This window comes from Schistocerca gregaria, chromosome 5, assembly GCF_023897955.1.
Source record: "Schistocerca gregaria isolate iqSchGreg1 chromosome 5, iqSchGreg1.2, whole genome shotgun sequence".
NCBI lineage: Eukaryota > Metazoa > Arthropoda > Insecta > Orthoptera > Acrididae > Schistocerca > Schistocerca gregaria.
The window spans coordinates 138,028,394-138,051,038 of record NC_064924.1 but is presented as its reverse complement, the minus strand read 5'-3'; positions in this window follow the sequence as shown (position 1 = coordinate 138,051,038).

The window sequence follows — 22,645 nt, the reverse complement described above, 5'->3', positions numbered from 1 at the left end:
ATAACTTTTTCGAAACTACGTAATTGTTTCCATTTGCGAAGCATAAGTTTGAAATTTGGCTTAAAGGTGCCTACAACCTTTCTCTGTAATGTCGCAAAAGCGTGACGACCTGTGGTGTCATACTCGAAGCTGACGACACTTCAAATTGCAACGTGTCGACAAATGCGAACAGAAGGCCATAGCTCAGAATTTGAACATGTCACATTGACACCAAATTTCACCACTATTCTGCCCAACGCCAAAGCTGACGTGTCACACGTTGGGAAGGCCGTCACACCCCGCCTTACCCACATTTGATTCCTTTCTTTTGCTGACTCTGCCACGGAGGTCAGAACCACGCCTTTCACTATTGAAATCATGCGGTTTTGTAATAGGAGACCGAGGAAAAGATTTCAGACACACAGCTGCCTAAGATTGTTGGGGGTGGGGAGGGCTGGGCTTGCCTCCCCCTCTCCCCCCCCCTACCTTCTCAAGCGCTATAGCAGCTGCAAGGCACCACTGTTGAATGGATGTCGAAGACTTTTGAGACATTTTTAACGTGCTCAACAAAGCTGCGTTGGCGGCGCCGAGCGTGTTGGCAAACTGAGGTATCTTAGAGGGGTATTTTGCCGGTTTATTCACGCCCATGTCAGTGTCCCACCGCTCCGTGATCACCCTACATGAGACAGCGAAACAGGAGCGCAAGAAAGCATAAACATCCTTTGCTTCTCTGGATCACGTTCCAATTTTGTCGAATTGCTTTGAACGGATTCTAGCTTTTCCAAGCTGGTAACCAGAGCAAACATTGCTGTCGCATTACACTCTAATGGGTTCAGATCACGTTCAGTGGAATTAGAGCCACGCGATGACCTTAGAGTAGGGTTGAATCGTCTGGGACGAGGGATTATCAGCAGTCTCTAACGTAGTCAAGAACTTGCATGAATGCGTGGTATCAGTTTCTTCGAGAGAACACACATCAGGCAGATCTCGCAGCCTGAAACGCTATATGTAAATGGAAGGGAGGTTGCATTAGTAACCAGGAGATCCCGGGTTCGAATTCCGGTCCGGTACACATTTGTACAGATAGCAGATGGCAGTTATAAGAGTCGAGGGGTATGAAAGGGAAGCTGTGGTTGGGAAGGGAGTGAGACAAAACTGTAGCCTATCCCCAATGTTGTTCAATCTGTATATTGAGCAAGCAGTAAAGGAAACAAAAGTTAAGTTCGGAGTAGGTATTAAAATCCATGGAGAAGAAATAAAAACTATGAGGTTCGCCGATGACATTGTAATTCTGTCAGAGACAGCAAAGAACTAGGAAGAGCACTTGAACGGAATGGACAGTGTCTTCAAAGGACGATATAAGATGAACATCAACAAAAGCAAAACGAGAATAATGGAATGTAGTGGAATTAAGTCGGGTGATGCTGAGGGAATTAGATTAGGAAATGAGACGCTTAAAGTAGTAAAGGGGTTTTGCTACTTGGGGAGCAAAATAACTGATGATGGTCGAAGTAGAGAGAATATAAAATGTAGACTGGCAATGGCAAGGAAAGCGTTTCTGAAGAAGAGAAATTTGTTAACATCGAGTATAGATTTAAATGTCAGGAAGTCGTTTATGAAAGTATTTGTATGGAGTGTAGCCATGTATGAAAGTGAAAAACGTGGACGATAAATAGTTTAGACAAGAAGAGAATAGAAGCTTTCGATATGTGGTGCTACAGAAGAATGCTGAAGATTAGATGGGTAGATCACATAACTAATGAGGAGGTATTCAATAGAATTGGGGAGAAGAGGAGTTTGTGGCACAACTTGACTAGGAGAAGGAATCACTTGGCAGGACATATTCTGAGGCATCAAGGGATCACCAATTTAGTATTGGAGGGCAGTGTGGAGGGTAAAAATCGTAGAGGGAGACCAAGAGATGAATACACTAAGCCGATTCAGAAGGCTGTAGGCTGCAGTAGGTGCTGGGAGATGAAGAAGCTTGCACAGGATGGAGTAGCATGGAGAGCTGCATCAAACCAGTCTCAGGACTGAAGACCACAACAACAACAACAACAACATACACATTTCCACGCGTCGCAGCTCATTCTGTTTAAAGTGCAGCTGCAGCTGACAGCAGTAATCCCTCTTCCATTTACATACGTTGTAAAAAACGTCGTTTTGTTTCTCATCGCACTGCAAACAGTCGTTTTTGATAGCGAAATGTGTGGGAATCGGCGCCCTAAGAGATGGGGTGGTTTCATTGACGCCCTTTATGCCACCTCCTGAGAGTTCTTTGTGTCGATTCTGAGCGGCTGTGTGTCCGAAATGTTTACCTCGGGCAGCCGTAAGGAAACTGCGTCATTTCAACGCTGGGCGTCGTGGTTCTGACCTCCATCGCAGAGGCATCAAAAGAAGGGATCAAATGTGGGGAAGATGGAGTGTGACGGTCTTCCCAACGTGTGACACGTCAACTTTGACGCTGGGCAGAATTTGGTGCCAATCTGGCTTCATTAACCAACCAACTCAGATCGCAGCTGTGACCATTTTTCTCGCATGTGTCGACGCCTTGCTGTTAGAAGCGTCGTGGATACAGAAGGCGAGCTCCCAAGGCGCCGCGCTTTCATACCACTGCAAAGCACCCTTGAGCCAAATTTCAAATTCACAGGTCGCAATGGAAGACAGCTACGGAGTTTCAAAAGTGATACTTTTTTATGTAGTGTATAATGCCCTCAGCGTCACCTGATATCATTCGACTACATTACATTGTCCATATTTTGCTTTTGTTGATATTCATCTTGTATCCTCCTTTATAGATGCTGTCCATTCCGTCCCACTGCTCTTCCAAGTCCTTTACCTCCTCTGACAAAACCTCGAAGTTTTTATTTCTTCTCTCTGAACTTTAATTCCTTCACCAAATTTTTCGTTTGTTTCTTTCACTGCTCGCTCATTGTAGAGAGTGAATAACATTGGCGATCGGCCACAAACCTATCTCACTCCCTTGTCAACCACTGCTTCCCTTTCATGCCCCTCGAATCTTATAACTTCAGCCTGGTTTCTGCACAAGTTGTAAATAGCTTTTCTATCCTTGTGTTTTATTCGTGCTACTTTCCTGAAGAGGGAGAGCAGCCTTTTCATTAGCTCTATGGGCAACAGTCTGGATGATTGACTGATGTGCCCTTGTAACATCAACCAAAACGGCCTTGCTGTTCTGTACAGCGAACGGCTGAAAACAGGCGTAATTTTTCCAGAGAGCAACCAGCTCTACTATATGATGGCGTCCTCTTGGGTAAAATATTCCCTAGATAAAACAGTCTCTCATTCGGATCCCTGGACGGGGACTGCTCAGGTGGATGTCGTTATCAGGAGAAACAAAACTGGGATTTTACAGACCGGAGCGTGGTTTGTTAGACTGCACAGGGGCTGTCTAGATCGCCATGACGATTTTCAGGTAGTTTTGACCAGAAATGTGAATAATGTTGTGAATTTGATAAATCTCCTCGACCTCTGTAATTTTTCACTCTTTGTATGAGACCAGAGATGTTAATCAGTTAGGTTACTTCATTTATCAAGGGTACCAGTGTGTTGCAAAGACTGGCGATGTACTTGGTTTGAAAAGAATGGAAGCGGGCGTGCCGTGTAGTGAAGGCAGCATTATTTACAAATGATTTTGCAGTAATATGTTTTGAGGAAAAATATTGAGCAAATGAGATAATATGAATGTTAGGATGACAAAAGCCATTTTCTAAGGTAAACCAGTCTTTTTATAGAATGAAATTTTCACTCTGTAGCTGAGTGTGCGCTGATATGAAACATCTGGCAGATTAAAACTATGTGCCCGACCGAGACTCGAACTCGGGTTCGAGTACGAGTCTCGGTCCGGCACACAGTTTTAATCTGCCAGGAAGTTTCAGTATTTTTATATTTGTAACTGTGTAGTTTCTGGTTGTTAGTGCATTGTGTATCGTTAAAGTTTGAAGTAGAAATTTTATAATTCGACACATTATTTTGTCGTATAGTTGAAACAAGTGTTAAGGAAGGTAATTGTACGCAGGAAAGTTATTAGAAAATATTTTGCTAACTTGTCTATGTGTGAGAACTTTCTAAAAAGACATGTTGTTGACATCGCTTAATGAAGCATGGTCAAACTTGAAGCCTTTGTTCTCTTTTATCAGTCGTTAAGATCAGTTAGTTCCCAATTTTCATTTTTTTACGTTCATGACTGTTTGCACATTCTAACTGCACATCACAAGTTGTGTAAGGAGAAGCATTTTTATGAAAATTAGTAGGATACCGTCACGCATTGCACATCGCAAGTACTGTGAATGAAATTTTATTTTTGACAGTCTCATCATTATCCTAATAGTGACAGGTTGCAGAGCAACCGAGCGTTAAGTTGTCACAGGTAAGCTGAAAAATTTATCATCGAAATTCATGTCTGCCCTAAGATACAATGTTTGTCAGAGTGTATTTGTGAAAATAATATCAGTATCAGTTCAGTGGCTTAATACCAGTAAAAGATTTCAGTTAAGTGCTATCTCGTAAATTTTCAAGCAGTTTTATCACATAGTCAGATATGTTAATTTTTACGTCCATTTATTGTTAACTGCAATAACAGTTCTGATACAATGATTGTTTGCAAGGCTAAAGAAAAAGACTAGCAAATATTCAGAACGAACATTTTAATCTGAATTATTTTGTTTTGCAGTCTGATGGCATATGTAAGTTTTCAATGAAAACTGACTGCTTTCTCGCAGACGTATTGTTTGATGTACCAGCGTAGTGTAGCGTCAGGTCCACTATTTCTGTTCAAAATTAAATTTTCACATAGTTCTGTTGCCCTACTTTGAAATTTACATGTTTCCATATCAAAATAGGTTTTACAGTTTTTTCAGACACCACCTTGACACTCAGAAACGCGAGTTTAGAAATATAACCAGAAACTTTCAAAATACCTTAATCGAGTAGGCATGTTAGAAAATTTAAAAAGGGACATGGATAGGCTGAAGTTAGACATGGTGGGATATAGTGAAGTTCATTGGCATGAGGAAAAGGGCTTCTGGTGATGTGAATACAGGTTAACAAATACAAAATCAAATAGCGGTAATGCAGGAGTAGGTTCAATAATTAATAAGAAAATAGGAATGGTGGTAAGCTACTATGAACAGCATAGTGAACGCATTATTGTAGCCAAAATAGACATAAAACCAACACCCAAGTCGGTAGTACAAGTTTATATGCTAATTAGCTCCGCATGTGATGAAGAGATGAGATAAAAGAAATTATTCAGGTAGTTAAAGGAGACGAAAATTTAATAGTGATGGGGGACTGGAATTCGTTAGTAGGAAAATGAAGAAAAGGGAAATAGTAGGTGAATATCGATTGGTGGAAAGGAATGAAAGAGGAAGCCACCTGGTAGAATGTTTAACAGAACCTAATTTAATCATTGCTAACCCTTGGTTTAAGAATCATGAAAGAGGACTATACACGTAGAAGAGATCTGAAGACACCGGAAGGTTTCACATTGATTATGTAATAGTAAGACAGAGATTTCGGATGCAGATTTTAAATTGTGAAAGACTTCCAGGGGCAGGTGTGGACGCTGATCACGATTTATTGGCTATGAACAGTAGATTTAAACAAAAGAAATTGCGAAAAGTAGGAAATTAAGGCGATGGAAATTAGACAGGTTGAAAGAACCAGAAGTTGAGAGTATCACAGGGAGCATTAGGCAATATTTGACTAGAAAAGGGGAAAGTAATACACTAGGAGGCAAATGGGCAGCTTTGAGAGATGAAATAGAGAAGGCAGCAGAGGACCAAACAGGTAAAAAAAAACAAGGCCTAACAGAAATCCTTGGATAATACAGAATATATTGAATTTAACTGATGAAAGGAGAAAATATAAAAATGCAGCAAATGAAGCAGGCGAAAGGGAATACAAACGTCTAAAACAGGAGATTGAAAGCAAGTGCATAATGGCTAAACAGGAATTGCAAGATAACAAATTCAAGAATCTAGAAGCGTATTTCACTTGGGTAAAAATTTCTATCGCCCACAGGAAAATTAAAGAGGTCTTTTGAGAAAAGAAACGAAGATGAATGAATATCAAGAGATTAGATGGAAAACCAGTCCTAAGCAAAGAAGGAAAGCTGAAAGAGGGCCTATACAAGGGAGATGAAGGCAAGCAGGGGTAAAATATAGGGAGCGAAAGGCTATTTACAACTTGTATAGTAACCAGACGGCAGTTATAACAGACGAGGGGCGTAGAAGGGAAGCAGTGACTGAGAAGGGAGTCAGACATGGATGTAGCCTATCGCCAATATTATTCACTCTGTACATTGGGCAAGCAATAAAGGAAACAAAGAAATATTTGGATTAGGAATTAAAGTTCAGGGAGAAAAATAAAAACTTTTAGGTTTGCCGATGATACTGCAGTTCTGTCAGAGACTGCAAAGGATTTGGAAGAGCAGTTGAACGGAATTGACTGTGTCTTAAAAAGAGGACATAAGATGAACATCAATAAAATCAAAACGAGGATAGTGGAATGTAGTTGTATAAAATCAGAGAGAATTTGATTAGGAAACAAGACGCGTAAAGTAGTAGATGAGTTTTGTTATATGGGCAGCCGAATAAGTGACGATGGACGAACTAGGGAAGATAAAGGGGTGTATGGGGGGGGGGGGGGTGAAAACTGTAGAGGGATACCAAGAGATGAATACACTAAGCAGATTCAGAAGGATATCATTTCTGAAGAAAAAAAATTGTTGCCGTCGCATGTAGGTTTAAGTGTTAGGAAGTCTTTTCCAAAAGTATTTTCATGGAAGGTAGCCATATTTGGAAGTGGATAATGAACAGTTAAGGCTATAAGGGACTACGTGCTTTTGAAATGTAGTTACAGAAGACTGCTAAAGATTAGGTGGATAGCTCACGTAACTAATGAGGTACTGAATAGAATTGGGAAGACAAGAAATTTACAGCAAAACCTGGCTAGAAGAAGGGATCGTTTGAGAGGGCACATTCTGAGAAATCATGGTATCACCAATTTAGTATTGGGGGGGGGGGGGGGGGTAAAAATTGTAGAGGGATACCAAGGGATGAATACACTAAGCAGATTCAGAAGGATTTAGGTTGCAGCGGTTACTTGGAGAAGAAGAGGCTTGCACAAATAGACTAGCATGGAGAGGTGTATCAAGCCAGTCTTGGGGACTGACGATAACAACCCAACATTCAGAATTACAAAGAGTATTACAGGCAACATTGTCAAACGGCTTCTCTATGTTTACAAATTCTATAAATGTAGGTTTGCCTTTTATTAACCTACGTTCTAAGAAAAGTTGTTGTGTCGATATTGCCACGCGAGTTCCTACATTTCTTCCGAATAAAAAATTTATTTTCTCTGAGGTCGCCTTCAACCAGTTTTCCCGTTCTTCTGCAAACAATCCATGTCAGTATCTTGCAGCCATGACTTATAAACTCTCCAGACTTCCAGTTTACGTTGTATGATCATGCGTAATTTGGTGAAGGTGCCAGGAACACTATTGTTCCCATAACAACTTGTGTGTAATGACCGATTTGTGTTAGTATGCACCTAAACACCTTGCTATGAGACGAGTAGTAAGTGATATAGTCACGTATTGTTGGTTTGTTAGCTGTCCCAAGCGGAAGACTTGCTTTGTTGGTGCGCCACTAACTTCAGTATTGTGGCTGTAGTAAAATGGCGCTGTAAGTCCATCCCTGGCAAGGTGGTGTGAATTCTGGCACATTCCGCACGTTTATCTTAGAAGACGGATTGATCAAAAAACAATCTTACATTTATAGTATTAGTAGATTTATAGAAAGCTTTTGAGTAGATTTGCAACTAACGTTCTGCTGTTATCGGTATTCGGCATGTTGGGCTACGTTTATCTTATTCGACCGAATACGGAATATCTAGGTATTACTCGGTCGAATTCTGATTACTTAAATAAGCTGTTTTGTTATAGTCAGATAATTAGTAAAATTAAAATACTGATTAATTTCATAATAATGATAATCAATAAAGTTTCATTGGTGCATAATCAACTTCCGTCCTATAAATGTTAAAAAAGAATTAGATATAAAATAAAATGAATGTATGTATTCTTCAGGCACATTTCTAAAATAATAAATGTCTATTCGCTTGAATTCTCGTAATTAAAATACAGAAGTGAAAGATTAGGGTGCAGAAAGAGTAATTTTTCTCCATTTTTAGGCTGTAGTTTACTCCTTTTCTTCCAGTAGACATTCCCAGCTTCAGAGAAAGGAAGGTCTGAATAAACACTACTTCTTGGTGCCGACAAATACTTTGCTGCAAGATTTACCAGACACGGAAATTTATCTTTTCTCGCTTGCCACCATGTGCTTGGTTTGTCATGACGTGATATGTTCGTATGCTTACATAAAGCGCTGTTTCAGTTGAAATGGCTTTTTTTTGTGTCCATGTCTTAGTTTGGGCGGTGTTTGTTTTTCTGCAACCACCACTTCGAAGCATTCCATAAAAGATGGTTGAATGAACACTCTGGCTTAGGCTCTGTTCTTCGATTGTCATAGTCCTGGGCCGAATATGGGACGAATTCGCGCAGTCGTCGCTGCTTGTTTCACAGTTCATCTTTCTGCTAGCGATCAAAATGTCCTACCTTACTTCTCTTTGCAGTTGACAGGTGAGAACATAAATTTTAAAGAGTGGGTCCAAAGCGGCAGCTACCAAATAATTTTGACTTGTGATGTCATCAAATCGTTCTTACAACCCTTGTTGTATGACAAGCCTCACCTGGCTTAATTTGGGTGTTTGCTCCGACCTGCTCGTTTTATCGCAATATCGCATTAATATAAATACATACGGAATAATTTCAGAAATGCAAGAGTATCGCGAACTTGTAATTTTGTAATTTCCTCAAATGGTTATAATAATTTCAGAAGTTGCTCTAACAGCTCCCATTGTGCAGCAGTCAGATTGGCAGTATCACAATCCGTGCGACAGAGTGAAATGGCCAGTTTTTGTTCCATTAGCCTTGCAAGCATATAATAGGTGGAATTCCAACGCGTACTGACATCTTTCACCAATTCATGCTGAGGGGGATTCAAATCTATTTGGATAGAATGCAGTTTTCCTTGTGGAGAGGAACTTCGCCTTATGCAAGAATGATTAAAATGAGTTACGATTCTCTTACCTGTTTCTATCATTTGAGTCACATTTGACTGAGCCTTCAGTCAACCGCTGTGAATGGAGCAACGCAGTGAGCGCAACTCTGAATTACTAACAGCTGTTACTACTGGAGAGGAACTTCGCCTATTCAAGATTCCTTTGTAGTTTGTTTTCGCCCAGAAAAGTATCAGCACTTTTTGTGCTATCTTCTGTGGTTTTTTTTTATTTTCCTTCTGTAAATTTGTTACCTGTTAATCTTTGAAGAAAACTTTTGGTACAAAATATTTACATTTGTAAAATTGATGATTATTCTCAGATTTTTTACGTTGGTTTGCAAATAGTACAGAGTTGGGAATGTATCACTGAGTTGAAGCATTCTATGTTGTTTCTTTTACATGTTTAAAGTTTCTATTTTTATAGTTCATTTGGAAATAAAGTGGATGTTTGCATTTGTTCACATACGTCACATGGAGCTACGGGACATTTATGCTGTCAGCTTTAGGCTACTACGCAATCTGCAGCTTGTCATCTGCAGACAGCGAAACGTTAATTTATTTTTCTGTTTATTGTGTTTTTCCAACTGAGGATCACTATGTATCGTGTTGATGGGCATGTTAATTTTTGTCACTGTAGTGTTTTTCCTCTTTCGTGTCGAGATAACGAAAGAAATAAGTGTGTTATCTGTCTGCAGATGACAAGCTGTAGATTGTGTAGTAGACCTAAAGCTGCTAACATAAATAACCGGCAGCCCCATGTGAGGTACGTAAACTAATGCATGCATCCCCTTATTTTCAAATGTATTGTAAAAATAGAAAATTTTAAAAAATGGCTCTGAGCACTATGGGACTCAACATCTTAGGTCATAAGTCCCCTAGAACTTAGAACTACTTAAACCTAACTAACCTAAGGACATCACACACACACACATGCCCGAGGCAGGATTCGAACCTGCGACCGTAGCAGCCTCGCGGTTCCCGACTGCAGCGCCAGAACCGCACGGCCACCGCGGCCGGCAGAAAATTTAAACATATTGTAAATAAACAACACAAAATGCTTCACTTCAGTGCTACATGCCTCGACTCTGTACTGTATGCAAAACAATGTATATACATGGGACAATAATCGTCCACTTTACAAAAGTAAATACACTGCTATCCAAAATTAAAGCAACAAACGGAAATTTGGCGAGGTTGCGTTTGTTTTGCCCAAAATAGTATAAACAGGTGATAGCATAGTAGTAACAATGTAAAGAATACAGAACCTACTCGAGTGCAACATGTATAACGGTAGGCAAAAATGTTCTTCGTTTTTTTTTTTTTTTTTCCAACTTAACGGATTTGCTCACACATTGTGACAATTGGTTAAATGTCTTCAGTATGGGATGTGACCACCTGTGGCACCGATACAGGCCTGAAAACGATGGGACATGGTGTGAATGATGTCATCAGTCTCATGTTGAGGCAGTAACGGCCATTCTTCCTGAAGAACTCCTCGCAGTCTTGGATAGTGGTTGGTGGATGCTGACGTGATGCAATCTGTCTGCTTAGAGTATCACAGACATGCTCTATGGGATTCAAATCAGGAGAACGAGCAGGACAACCAATGCGAGCAACATCTTCCGTTTCCAAAAGCACAGCAAACATCCGTTCTCTATGAGGTCGTGCATTATCACCCATCAGTACGAAGTCTGGGCCCACAGCACCTAGCAACAACGGCGCGTGAGATCCTAAGATCTCCTTACGGTACCTGACAGCAGTTAAATCTTATTGATTCATGAATAGGTGTTCGTATGGTCAATATAATCCCTGCCCACATCATTAGGGATCCTCCTCGATACAGGTCTCTTTCCATAATGTTTGGGTCTAGAAATCGTGTTCCACGTGCCTTCCAAATGCGAATCCGTCAATAATCAGTCTCCAGACCAAATCGGGACTCATTTGTGAAAATGACATTGGCCCACTGCTCGTCCGTCGTGGTGGCATGTTGATGGCTCCACTCTAGACGTTCCGTTCTCTGAAGACACGCCAGAGATAAACATACAGAATGTCTCAAACAATGAAGGATATTCTGCTGAAGCCTTCTGTACACTGTTTGCCTCGATGCAACACGTGTAGGGGATGCTGCGAGGTCAGATGCCAGTTGCGGTACAATACTAAGGTGGTACTTGGCCCTTACAGCAAAATAATGGTCCACCCTTTCTGATGTCACACGTGGTCTTCATTCTCTATAAACTGTCGTCTCATCCGAGAAACAACAGAACGATTCACATTAAGCCATCGGGCCACATCAGTTTGCGATTCTTCTGCTTCCACTCTTCCTATGGCCCTCTACAGTAGAGAGTCTGTAGGCGTCGTCTCTGTGCCATACTGCACCGTCTGTGACTGTGTACACAGTGATTGTACATGTGGGACTTCCCATCAAACACTACCCCGCTTGATAGGTGCACTGACATCAGTGCTGGCGTCGATCGGAATGCCATCTGTGCAGAAAACGATCGTAACGACAGTTTGTACGATTATATTGTGAATTAGACACTGGACGGGGAAATAGCACTTCGTTGCTTTAATTTTGGTCACGAGTGTATTTGGTCTGATGTCAGAGATTAACATGTAACAATGTTGCAGACGGAAAATAAACAGATCCACTGAAGATAGCACGAAAGGTGCTGAAACATGTCTGGGCGAAAACGAAACTACAAAGGTGTCTTGCATAAGGCGGAATTCGTTTCCAATTTTTTTAGCAAACACAGAAGCAAACATTCACAACATGATTAGCTTTCGCTATGTTTCGTCCATTATCATGAATAGCAACCCGTCATCAGGCCATATGTGGCCCACCGGGACCATCCGACCGCCTTGTCATCCTCAGTTGAGGATGCGGATAGGAGGGGCGTGTGGTCAGCACACCGCTCTCGCGGTCGTTATGATGTTTTTCTTTGACCGGAGCCGCTACGATTCGGCTGAGTAGCTCCTCAGTTGGCATCACGAGGCTGAGTGCATCCCGAAAAATGGCAACAGTGCATGGCGGGCCAGATGGTCAACCATACAAGTGCCGGCCACGCCCGACAGCGCATAACTTCGGTGATCTGACGGGAACCGGTGTATCCACTGCGGCAAGGCCGTTACCCTGACTATCATGAATAACAACATGAATATCTGTCAGCTGGATGTCCAATAAACTTGCAATTTCCTGTCAACTAATCGCTGTGTTTCCTGCTGTATGTTGTCCCTCAAAATGCTTGCTGCTCAATACTACATGTTTGACACTGAATTCACAATCAATAAAATGCGCAGTACAACTTGAAAAATTGTTATGGTTATGCAAGCACACCCACAAGTCGCATACCACGGAAATGTAATGACTTTCTGAAAGTAATCTTTTAACTGTCCCAACCACCTTATGATATACACACATCAAAAAAGTTTTGCATCACCCCTGTTTTCAAAACCCTGAAGGTAGACGTTGACTGTGGATATTGTATCACAGACACAGCCCCTTTGACTGTTCAGAGATGTCACTAAACCTGCCCATCGATGTAAACAACAATGCATGAGCAGCGCCTATAAGGCGGAGGGAGCCGGCGGGAGTGGCCGTGCGGTTCTAGGCGCTACAGTCTGGAACCGAGTGACCTCTATCGTCCTGCCTCGGACATGGATGCGTGTGATGCCCTTAGGTTAGTTAGGTTTAATTAGTTCTAGGCGACTGATGACCTCAGAAGTTAAGTCGCATAGTTCTCAGAGCCAATTGAACCATTTTTTGAGACGGAGGGGGACCGACAGTCGATCAGTTCCAGTCATTCCACCAAAAAGGAAGTACACGGCTCGTGTTGCCTGTAGTTCACCCATACTTAGACGATCAATACCGCGGTTTGACCGCATCCGCATTGTTACTTTGTACTAGGAAGGGCTCTCAAAAAGGGAAGTGTACAGGCATCTCGGATTGAACCAAAGCGATGTTGTTCAGACATGGAGGAGATACAGAGAGACAGGAACTGTCGATGGCATGCCTCGCTCAGGCTGCCCAAGGGCCACTCCTGCAGTGGATGTCAGCTGCCTACGGATTATGGTTCGTAGGAACCCTGACAGCAACGCCACCATGTTGAATAATGCTTTTCTTACAGCTACAGGACGTCGTGTCACGACTCAAACTATGCGCAATAGGCTGCATGATGCGCAACTTCACTCCCGATGTCCATGGCGAGGTCCATCTTTGCAACCACGACACCATGCAGCGCGGTACAGATGGGCCCAACAACATACCGAATGGACCGCTCAGGATTGGCATTACGTTCTCTTCACCGATGAGTTGGTGAGGCATTCGTCTTCACGGACGACAATTCGCGCCCCATCGTGCACATCTTGTGAATGATTTCCTCCACTAGAGTGGCCAGTATGTTCTCCAGACATGAACCCTATCGAACATGCCTGGGATAGATTGAGAAGGACTGTTTATGGACGTCATGACCCACCAACCATTCTGAGTGAGCTACACCGAATCGCCGTTGATGAGTAGGACAATCTGGACCAACAGTGCCTCGATGAACTTGTGAATAGTATGCCACGACAAATACAGGCATGCATCAAGGCAAGAGGAGGTGCTATTCGGTATTAGAGGTATCGGTGTGTACAGCAACCTCGACCACCACCTCTGAAGGTCTCGCTGTATGGCAGTGCAACATGCAATATGTAGTTTTCATGAGCAATAAAAAGGACGGAAATGATGTTTATGTTAGTCTCTGTTCCAATTTTCTGTACAGGTTCCGGAACTCTCGTAACCGAGGTGATGGCTGCAACTTACGATGTTCCTCACTGTGTCTATTTTTGAAATGATTTATCATTCCTGACGTAGTCGCCTTGTTTCCAACGCCGTCATGAGAAATTTTTATTTCGTGCTCTTTATACCCAATTATTTTCAGCGTGCTCGAAATACGCCCATATAGGTGATTTTTTTAAGAAGTCATAATCGATTATTATTAGCTAGACCATACACAATTTCACCTTTCAACAAATCAAAAAGTAGAGAGTACGATAAACTGTGCTTACGTATTGACGATGTTTATCAAACTGAATTTGTCAACAAAACACACAGTGCGGTAACAATTAAGCGCACGGCACGCAGAGGTGTGGGAGGAAGGGAGGTAAGTACATTTGAACAGAAGAGCGAGAAACAAACACGGCAATATAAGTTTTCCCGCCACGCGCCGTCCGACACTGTGCGTAAGTTTGTTGTTGTGTAAGGCAGCTGCAGCCGCAGCCAATAAAACTTGTCGAAACCAGTTGAAAAATAGGCCTCGTCGTGTCAAGTCGGGTTATTGTGTGTGTGTGGCAATGCCATGTTCATTAACCGAGAGTGTTACCATTGTTGAAGCGTTCATTCGTACTGTATCTTTTGTGAAAACAAAGAATTTGTTTCAGTAAAAATTTCCTGGAAGTTCTGTACCAGAAAAAAGCACCATACAGGAATTGATTGAAAAATGGCGACGAATAGGATCTGTTCAAAATGCTCCCAGGAACACAGCACCACCTGTCTGCACACCTGAATTAAAGAGGCATGTGTAGGAGATAATGATAAGAAGTCCTCGTAAGTCAACCAGGAGATTAATTCAACAGCTTCATGCGAATGAGAGAAGCTGCAGATGTGTTTTAAGGGGAGTGAAGTTAAAACTGTACCAGATAAGTGTGCAAGAAACGAATGACGCTGATCTGCAGAAGAGAGTACATTCCCGAGTTCGAGTCTCGGTCCGGCACACAGTTTTAATCTGCCAGAAAGTTTCATATCAGCGCACACTCCGCTACAGAGTGAAAATCTCATTCTGGAAACATCCCCCATGCTGTGGCTAAGCCATGTCTCCGCAATATCCTTTCTATAAAGAGTGCTAGTTCTGTAAGGTTCGCAGGAGAGCTTCTGTAAGGATTGGAAGGTAGGAGACGAGGTACTGGCTGAAGTAAAGCTGTGAGGACGGGGCGTGAGTCGCGCTTGAGTAGCTCAGTTGGTAGAGCACTTGCCCGCGAAAGGCAAAGGACCCGCGTTCGAGTCTCGGACTGGCACACAGTTTTAATCTGCCAGGAAGTTTCATATCAGCGCGCACACCCCTGTAGAGTGAAAATCTCATTCTGGAGAGTACATTCCTGTTCATGGCTGCTGAGAAATGTTGCCAGTGGTGTCCTGGACCCACTAAGGTTCATCATGAGTGACGAGGCATAGTTCCACCTGTCTGTGTACATAAATTCCCAAAAAACAGGTACTGGTCGACGGAAAATCCACACGCGATCCACCAGGTACCCTTGCATGACGAGGAGATCAGTGTTCGGTGTGCCATTTCCGCCACATGCGTTATGGCGCTAATATTCCTTGATATGACAGTGAACAGTGACGTGTATCTGAGAAACCTGGAAGAGTTTAATTCAGACTAGGCAGAACAGGAGCATCAGACTTGTGCTGCACCCTGTACTATTTGTCGCAAGTCTGGCTTTTAAAAGTATTGAACACACTCTCTGGAATTCTGGAGGTAGTTATTTTACATCTAATATAAGTTTAAATATTAGGTATGTATTTTCTGAAGGTATGTCTCGAGTGTAGCCTCGTATGGAACAGAAACGTGGATGATAAACGGTTCAGACAAAAAGAGAACAGAAGCTTTTGGAATATGTTGAACTGTTGCATTCATTTGCTGCAGCTTGCGAGACAAACTACGAGTATTATGTTTTTAGCATATCCTTGGGTTGTGATCACATTCAAATTCATATGAACACCTAAATCTGATAAGGAGGCGTATCTCACTCCATTACCAGATGTACAAATTAGGTGCATGGCTAAGAGATTTCTATCATATGACACACGTACTGTCACTAATACCATGTATGGGCGCTGATGACCACGCTGTTTAGCGCCCGTAAACCTCAAACACACACACACACACACACACACACACACACACACACAATACCATGTATGACACACCAGACGTGTTTTCCGATGGAGGAATCGGCCGACTTGTCGGCTTGCCGTCAAACGTTTGCGGTTTCCATTCGAAAGCTAATTCCTTTCGGCTGCTAATAGTGTGGTTGTGCAGAATCAAGTGTCGTCACCCTTCCTTACACCTCGCTGTTGCAACGAATGTTACAACACGACATAGACGAAAATCTGAATAGACCAAACAGCGAGAAAAAAAAAAAAAGACACGAGGGAGTTATACGCACAGCTCGCCCGCTTGGCAAGCCAACACCGCTACCACTTAACCATGACGCCGTTGCTCTTCATGGTGCTATATAGGGTGTTTCAGAAGTGATGGTCAATATCCTCCGATATGACAGGAATGATCGTTCGAAACAAAAATGACAAGAAAACATGGGCTATGAAACGCATACCTTAAGAGCCATGAGCAGTTCCTGGTCTTCGATACTGTGAAACAGGTCTCTTCTACTGCAAGCGCTTTACTTTCCATATTTTGAGAAGTGGTAGTATGGACCAAAACAAGAAATAAACATGTGCTCTAAACCTCGTACCTTAACAGCTATGAGCACTTGTTCATCGTCGCTACTTTAAAACACTACTCTTCTAATGAACAAGTACTCATAACTTCTAAAGTATGCATTTTCGAGCACATGTTTGCTGGACGTTTTTTTCTTGTTTTGGTCCATACTACCACTTCCCGAAATATGGAAAGCAAAGAGCTTGCTGTAGAAGCGATTTGTTTCACAGTATCAAAATCAAGAACTGCTCATGGCTCTTAAGGTATTTGCTTTAGAGCCCATGTTAACTTGATCTTTTTGTTTCGAACGATCGTTCCTGTCATATCCCTAAATGTTGAACATCACTTCTGAAATACCCTGTCCAATGGAGGACGACGCGGTTCGATCCCGCGTCCGGCCATCCTGATTTAGGTTTTCCGTGATTTCCCTAAATCGCTCCAGGCAAATTCCGGGCCGGCCGCTGTCGCCGAGCGGTTCCAGGAGCTTCAGTCCGGAACCGCTCTGCTGTCATGGTCGCAGGTTTGAATCCTGCCTCAAATGTGTGTGATGTTCTTAGATTGGTTAGGTTTAAGTAGTTCTAAGTCTAGGGGACTGATGACTTCAGATGTTAAATCCCACAGTGCTTAGAGCCAATTGAATCATTTCTGAGCAAATTCCGGGATGTTTCCTTTGAAAGGGCACGCCAGACTTCCTTCACTGTCCTTCCCTAATCCGATGAGACCGATGACCTCGCTGTCTGGTCTCCTCCCCCAAACAACCCAACCCAACCCCTATAATGCACTTCTTGTTCTTGGAGCGCTCACCGTTTCTGTTTTTTTTTTTTTTTTTCATAGTTCAGTACACTTTCTTCCTGTTCTCATGCTTGATCTGTGTTTTCTTGACGGGCTGTCCACAGGACCCTCTCACCACAAAATCTGAGGTGAGTGCGGTGGGAAGTTTCGCTTTCCAGGGTTTCGCTTTTTACAAACAGTAGTGTAGGTATACGGCGATGAAGAGACATGCATAGGGTACACTAGCGTGGAGGACTAATCAAACGGTCTTCGAACTGAAGACAACCTCGACAACAACAATAACAACAACGGAACGAGCCGTGTGGAAGAAACAGCAGTTAGTAGTCTCGTGTAGACTGGCACATAGGCGCGTTGCGGTGGTGATGTCAACAGAAGCGGTGCTCTGACCAGTAACAACTCAGGCCGTTAGTGGTGGCGGGAGAGGCTAAGGCGCCAGCGTGACCTTCAGCTGCGCAGAGGTCATTGGTACGCAAGGGGGCGTGGCTCAACGGCAGTGGAGAGCGGCAGGCGCTGCGCGCAGGAGCCAACCCGCCGGCGCTCCGAATGTTGAGTGTTTTCACACACCACGTGGAAGCAGGTATGTTAACGAGAGCACCGATTTGAGGCCGTACAAACGTAAACAGGATACACCGATTAAAGACAGATATACATCATAATCAGTTCGTTCACCCGTTCCATATGTTTACCACAGATAGCGGAACGAGGGCAGCGTGCGAGAAACTAAACTGATCTTTGATGTCGGTCTTTCTTTCTCCCCCTTACTGTTTCATAACTTGATCATGCGATGGCTTTATCAAGAAGTAAATAAAATAATAAAAAAGAAGGATTGCTAAGCTCTTTTTACTTGACACGCTTCTGCTGAGTCAGGTGCTTGACACACTAGGGTGGATCGCACTCCAGCAACAATTGTTATAAAAAATTATCTATTGCGTATTTTTACTTCAAAAATTTTATAACTATTCAAAAACTTAATTTTTGACGTTGTATGGGTCATATAACCAAAAACTAATATTAAAAATGCAAATATCGGAAAAACTGAAAAGTTATTGTTTTTAAAACATCATAACCGTTTTATGTTTTAATATAAACGGCTAAAAATTTAACTGAGTTCGCTCAAGATATTTTACTGCAAGGAAAAAATAGGATATTACTGAACTGTGTAAAAAAGATATTCGTTCTGGAAAATAAAATGGAATAATATAGCAAAAAAGTGAAAATTCTGTTATCGAAATAAGCCAATTTTTATTACTACTACTACTACTATGTGATCAGGCCCAGTGGACCGCACGCATCTACAAGTTTCTTCCTCCACTGTATTCTGTCCATTGCTGCTATCCGCCATCCGTTCACATCTATTGACACTTGGTTTAAACGTTCATGGAGTCCATCCCTCCAACGGTTCTTGGGTCTCCCTGGCGGTCTCTTTCTGTCGCAGACGGATTTGCGCTTCCATTGTGACGTCACTGGCTTTAGGGGCAGTGGCACTATCGAATTCTTAACAGATAGAACCATCGACCTGAAACAAAAAGTAGGCTATGGTGTACTAAACCCCTGTGTGTCAGACCAAGGGTTAAGATACGCCTTTGTCTCGACGACGAGCTCATTGTTTGAAGTACTAGATTTCTTGCACTATGTGTGGTGTAATTCTACTCAATTATCAGCACTTTTTGTCAGTCTGAGGCCAGCCGGAGTGGCCGAGCGGTTCTAGGCGCTACAGTCTAGTACCGTGCCTCGAGCATGGATGTGTGTGATGTCCTTGGGTTAGTTAGGTTTAAGTAGTTCTAAGTTCTAGGGGACTGATGACCTCAGAAGTTAAGTCCCATAGTGCTCAGAGCCATTTTGTTGTCAGTCTGAGATCGATCACTAGCTCTGGTCCTATATTTAATCGAATTGTCCAGATGAAAACCCATTTGTACCAAAGATTTTCGCTTCCAGTGTAGCATAACACTACATAAAATTGCTTGAAATTATCTCTCCCTTTCAATGTCGATTTAAATGGTTGTATTTACTTTATCGGCGGTCTTCGTGTTTCGCATTTGGTTTCTCTTTTACAAACAGTCCCCAGCATTACTAACGTGTACTGGAAGCCAGAACCACCTCTTATCCGTAGTGACGTAACAGATTTCACGGGGAACGGCTCCAGTCAACTAATCCTGCAAAGACTGGACATGAGGGCACTACTCATCTTACTTCTGAACTGTTTAAGAATAGCGTTTAGAAACAAAATATCTCGATTCTGATAGCTAATTTTACTGAAAAGACAGCGTTTTATTTACTATTATTTAAAACATCGATAACTCTCATAATACTTCGCCCAGACAAAATGCAATTCAATATTTCAATCTTATGATCAAACAGAATCGTTTGACATATACAAAAAATTGTCTGTTTGATTTTTATTCTGGAATTTTTCTAGGGATTTTCGTTTTTGTACTTTTCTTTAGCAATTCCTCCCCGATTTCAATTCATTTCAGTCAATAAATCGGGTGTTTCAAAATGAATATCGGGGTTTTAAAACGTTGTTGCGTTTGTGACATTCAACTTACTATTATAAATAATATATCAGAGGAAAGAGCACTCAAACAGTTTTTCTTACAAGTGTTCAATGTGAGCGCCGTTCATCACGTAGCACACATCGAATCTCTAGGGCAGTTCTTCCCAAACCTTGATCAGTGCGCTTGGAATAATTGTTGCAAAAGCTGCTCCATTCCTGTTTCTCAAGTCGGGTAGATCAGCTGGTATAGGTCGCGCAGGACACGGTGGTCGATGCGGACTGACCAGTTTTCGTACAGAGAGGTGGGCGAGGTCATTTGTTTGTTCAGGAGGGGAGGCCGACAAGAGTTTGCCACAGAATTGTATAAACGGTCTGAGATGTCGATATGAGATTTTGGCAAACGGTAGCACACAAAGAGGAGAGTATTTTGCTGTGTGGTTATTACGCAAAACTTCATTATCTATCGTGTTATATCACTAACTACAGTCTTTTCCGATGAAGGTATGTAATTTTAAAGAGCCATCGAGAGCTGGTGAAACGAGAAATGCTATGGGCTTTGGATCTACATAAGTGAAGTCATTACACGTTTATTTTGTACCGAGGATATGCTTTTTCGTAAGATGCTTACTTTTCTTCAGTGCGTCACTTAATAAACTTGATAAACAACTGTTTCAGAATTCTCTCGCAATTGCGTCAGCACAACATGTTGATGAGGTGACACTGTGTGAATTCCGCAGAGTTTTGTCAAAATAAGCAATTTTTAACATGGCAAAAGTAAATATGTGTAGGTTTTACACTTAATTCCCCATTCGTGACCCTTCTCTGAACGTTACCAAAGCAACTGGTTAACAAAGCAGGCCGAAATAAATCGCTGCATTTTCGGCAGAATTCTTTTTCGATACTAACTGAAGCAGAGGTTGAAACGCCCCTTAGAAAAATTATTGAATTACTGTGCTGGTAAACCCCTTACGTTATTTGATTTTCAAACACCTGAGCAGAACTTTACGTACTCAGACATTTCGCTCTTTACTTATTCTGATCAAAATTAAACTGACACACAATATTTTTAGCGCAACGCAATCTGACTTTCAAAAATCCCTACAAAAGAATGGCCCTGACTAACAAGGACCTATACCTTTCATGAATCACTTACCTCACAAAAATCTTCGTTACTCCAACTACTGGAATACAGCGAGTGCCACTACTGCCAGCTAAATAAAAGATTCTAACTACTGAAGGCACTGACTACTGATAAGCATAGTTAGCAAATGAAAGATTTTGATAAAGAACAAACAATGTATTTACCTTAATAGTGTTCAAAAGTCATATATATCAGTTCATGACATCCAGTCTAACAAATTTACTGTCTCTGATGGACACACGTCCAGATCATCCGCTCTCAAAACTCCGCCATCTCTCTCCCCACATCCACTACTGCTGGCAGCTCACCTCCAACTGCGCAACGCTACGCGCTGTTAACAGCCAACTGCCCAACACTACAATAGCGAATACCACAACAATGCCACAGACTGCACATAGCACATCCAGTGATTTTCATACAGAGCGCTACGTGGCGTTACCAATATAAAAACCTAAACAGCCTACTTACAAGGTGACAGTACATACACTCCTGGAAATGGAAAAAAGAACACATTGACACCGGTGTGTCAGACCCACCATACTTGCTCCGGACACTGCGAGAGGGCTGTACAAGCAATGAACACACGCACGGCACAGCGGACACACCAGGAACCGCGGTGTTGGCCGTCGAATGGCGCTAGCTGCGCAGCATTTGTGCACCGCCGCCGTCAGTGTCAGCCAGTGTGCCGTGGCATACGGAGCTCCATCGCAGTCTTTAACACTGGTAGCATGCCGCGACAGCGTGGCCGTGAACCGTATGTGCAGTTGACGGACTTTGAGCGAGGGCGTATAGTGGGCATGCGGGAGGCCGGGTGGACGTACCGCCGAATTGCTCAACACGTGAGGCGTGAGGTCTCCACAGTACACCGATGTTGTTGCCAGTGGTCGGCGGAAGGTGCACGTGCCCGTCGACCAGGGACCGGACCGCACGCCAAGACCGTAGGATCCTACGCAGTGCCGTAGGGGACCGCACCGCCACTTCCCAGCAAATTAGGGACACTGTTGCTCCTGGGGTATCGGCGAGGACCATTCGCAACTGTCTCCATGAAGCTGGGCTACGGTCCCACACACCGTTAGGCCGTCTTCTGCTCACGCCCTAACATCGTGCAGCCCGCCTCCAGTGGTGTCGCGACAGGCGTGAATGGAGGGACGAATGGAGACGTGTCGTCTTCAGCGATTAGAGTCGCTTCTGCCTTGGTGCCAATGATGGTCGTATGTGTGTTTGGCGCCGTGCAGGTGAGCGCCACAATCAGGACTGCATACGACCGAGGCACACAGGGCCAACACCCGGCATCATGGTGTGGGGAGCGATCTCCTACACTGGCCGTACACTCTGGTGATCATCGAGGGGACACTGAATAGTGCACGGTACATCCAAACCGTCATCGAACCCATCGTTCTACCATTCCTAGACCGGCAAGGGAACTTGCTGTTCCAAAGGGACAGTGCACGTCCGCATGTATCCCGTGCCACCCAACGTGCTCTAGAAGGTGTAAGTCAACTACCCTGGCCAGCAAGATCTCCGGATCTGTCCCCCATTGAGCATGTTTGGGACTGTATGAAGTGTCGTCTCACGCGGTCTGCACGTCCAGCACGAACGCTGGTCCAACTGAGGCGCCAGG